This window comes from Acomys minous (assembly GCF_964271855.1).
Source record: "Acomys minous genome assembly, chromosome: 13".
NCBI classification, from domain to species: Eukaryota; Metazoa; Chordata; class Mammalia; order Rodentia; family Muridae; genus Acomys; species Acomys minous.
In genome coordinates, this window is record NC_140495.1 from 52,389,021 (window position 1) to 52,392,734 (window position 3,714).

Consider the following 3,714-nt stretch of genomic DNA (forward strand, 5'->3'; position numbering starts at 1 on the left):
AGGCTGCTTGCTGGCAGTTGGGCAACAGAGGCTATGGGGCTGAGTGGGGAACACCCAGTCTTCTTCGACCTGGACGACAGGCTGGTTCATCAACAGGACCAGAGAGAGCAGAAGAGGCATGCTGGAGTTACAGATGCTGTCAGACATCTTCGTCTTCTCCAGTCCTTAACCCACCCCAACTTTCCTTCTTCTGCCTTCAGCTTCAAGGATAATCCGAAGGAGTGTCAGACATGGAAACCCACTTACAAAAGCCAGCCCTTTCAATACTAAGGGCCCTATGCTCCATCAGGTAATAAACCTCTTACAGTCAAAGTACCACTACAACGAAGAGGCTGAAAGCATATGTGATAAAGTTCAAGTTAAACTCAGCAAGGAGTGTCTTCATCCTCACAGTCACAGAGTCACAGAAGTCCGGACTTCACACTGGGAAGAAGCAATCCAGGAAACCAAAGGTGAGACCAGCAATAGGGAATTGGCTGAGGAGTGTTATTTCCTGTGGAAATCTACATGTTTAGAGCATATGACCCTAGCAGAAGATGCCAAAGCCATGCTCAGTGAACTTCGCAAAGAGGTCCGCCTACTCTTCTTAACAAATGGTGACAGACAGGCATGGAGGGAAGAGATGGAGGCTTGTGCCTGCAAGTCTTACATTAATGCTATTGTTGTAAGAGGAAGAATGGGAAAAGGAGAACCCAGCACCTTGATATTTTCTCACTCATGTGATGTCCTTGGAGTGCAGCCTGGGGACTGCGTCATGGTTGGTGACACACTAGAAACTGATATACATGGAGGCCTCAGTGCAGGACTTAAAGCCTCAGTCTGGATAAACAATAGTGGAAGGGTGCCACTGACATCATCCCCCATGCCTCACTATATACTTTCCTCTGTGCTTTCTTGCAAAGCATAGATTGCAAAGTCAGCAAATCCATGTAAACACACGGAAGGCACCGTGACCATGTTCAGGGCCAATTTCTAGGGCTAGAACTAAGGAAAACTAAGGCATTATGTTGGTTCAGGTCTAAGAATAATGTGAGTAAGAGATTCACACCCATGCTGTGAAGATCCTCCCGACCCTGCTGCTGTTAACCACAGGCTTCTGTTCATACCCCAAATCCAGGTTTTAATTGTGTAGTCCAGAAAACCTGAAGAAAGGCAGGATACTGGTTTGTAGACTAGAAATATATAGATATTCTAAAATTAAAATTCAGGCAACTGAATCGGGTCAATATAAATACTTAATTATACAAATAAAGACAATTCATAGTGAAATTTTATATTTTTAGACAAATATTGGTTATAAATATTTTCCTACTTTCAATGTGTATGTTCTTCTTTATTGTCTATTTTTTCTACATGATTTTTGAGGGCTGATTTTTTTGTGTGGTGTAAACATAACAGATTCTTATAGTTTGGAAACACTATTAAAAATCAAACCATGAAAAATAACACACAAGAAATAAATTTTAAAAATACCATTTGCCATCAGCTAAAAAATCCTCATGGAATAGATGTAATCAAAGAAGTGAAAGATTGTACAATGAAAACTTAAGACACTGAAAACCTGAAGATACCAGAAGATAGAAAAATATCTTATGCTCATGGATTAGCAGCATTAATACTGTGAAAATTACTATCCTAGTAAAAGCAAACTACAGACTCATTGAATCACTATTATATTTCCATTGATATTCTTCACTGAAATTGAAAATAAAGTTTACAGATTTCGGATACAAATACAAATGACCCAGCATAGTCCATTCTCACCAACAACAAAACTACTAGATATATGACCAACCCAGATTCAAGTTATATGACAAAGCCATAGTAAAAACAAACAAACAAAAACTGTGTGATACTTGCATAAAAGCATCCTCATTCATCAATGGACTAGAATGGAGGACCTAAACATAAACTCTATTTCTTTTTTTTTTTTTTCAAGAGACCTCAGAGTTTTTATTTATTTATTTTGGTTTTAAAAATTTTGTAACTGATTTATTTAGATTACAACTCAATTGTTATCTGATCACTTGTATCCTCCTATTCCTCCCTCCCTCCCACTTTCACTCCCTTCCCCTAGCTATATGACCAAGGGGGATCTACTCCCCCACTTTATGGTCATAGGCTATCAAGTGTCATCTTGGTAGCCTGCTTATTCTTTCTTTGAATGCCACCATGGTTCACCACCAAGGTGGGGGGGAGTACATTTCAGAGTTAGTCCCTGCTCTCTAACCAGCTGTGGAAAATGTCCTATCCATTGGCTAGATCCAAGTAGGGGTTCAATGTTTACTACTTATAATGTCCTTGGTTAGTGCAATAGTTTGAACAGACCCCCCTGGGCCCTGATCCACCCATTACGATGTTCTTCTTGTAGGTTTCTAAGATCCTCTGGATCTTTCTATTTCCACATCTCCTATATTTCTCTTACCAAGAGTACCAGTGTGATGTCCTCACATCTATCCCAATCTCCTGGTAAGTGAAGACATTCATGGGACATGCCTTTTGGTTAGTGCCCAATTATTATTTTTTTAATACATTTTTATTAATTTATACATATTACATCTCAGTTGTTAGCCCATCCCATGTATCCTCCCATTCCTCCCTTCCTCCCACTTCCCCCCTACTCCCCTCCCCTCCCCTAAGTCTGTGTCTGAGGGGGACCTCCTCCCCCTGAATATGCTCATACGGTATCAAGTCTCTCCTTGGTGACCTCTTATCTTTCCTCTGAGTGCCACCAGGCATCTCCGTCCAAGGGACATGTTCAAATATGGGGCACCAGAGTTTGTGTGAAAGTTAGATCTCCTTCTCCACTCAACAGTGGAGAAGGTCCATCGGCTAGTCCGGGTAGGGGTTCAAGGTTTTTACTGCCTATTTTTTCCTTGGCTGTTGCCACAGTTTGCGGAGGGCCCCAGGGCCCAGACTCGCCTGTAGTTTTCCAGGACCCACTGGGTCCTTCCATTTCCTCTTTCTCCCAGGCTTCTCACACCTAAAGTTTCAATAGGATGTCCTCCCCTCTTACCCACTATTCTGGTAGGTACAGTTTTTCATGGGGACGTACACCTTGGACTAGTGTCTCGATATAAGTGAGTATATACCATTTAGCTCTTTTTGCTTCTGTGTGAACTCACTCATTATGACAATTTCTAGTTCAATCCATTTGTCCGCAAATTTTGGAAATTCCTTGTTTTTAATAGCTGAGTAGTATTCCATAGTGTAAATGTACCACAGTTTCTTTATCCATTCTTCTATAGAGGGACACGTAGGTTGTTTCCAAGTTCTGGCTATTATGAATAAGGCAGCTATGAACATGGTTGAGCATATGTCCCTGCCTACAGACTGGGAAAAGATCTTCACCGACTCTTCATCTGACAAAGGTCTAATATCCAAAATATATAAAGAACTTAAGAAATTAAACACCACCAAACCAAATAACCCAATAGAGAAATGGGGCGCAGAGCTAAACAGAGAATTCTCAACAGAGGAATATCAAATGGCTGAGAAACACTTAAAGAAATGCTCGACCTCCTTAGTCATCAGAGAAATGCAAATCAAAACGACACTGAGATTCCATCTTACACCCATCAGAATGGCTAAGATCAATAACTCAACTGACACCTCATGCTGGCGAGGATGTGGAGAAAGAGGAACACTCCTGCATTGCTGGTGGGAATGCAAACTAGTACAACCACTTTGGAAAGCTATCTGGTGCTTTCTCAG

General features: G+C 41.2%; 1 pseudogene across 1 annotated transcript; it reads left to right on the plus strand.

The window, feature by feature from the left end:
- Positions 1-277: 277 nt before the first annotated feature.
- On the plus strand, positions 278-933 carry LOC311580716 (N-acylneuraminate-9-phosphatase-like; annotated as a pseudogene). Its single transcript has one exon. The product of its transcript is annotated as an N-acylneuraminate-9-phosphatase-like (transcript).
- Positions 934-3,714: the final 2,781 nt, after the last annotated feature.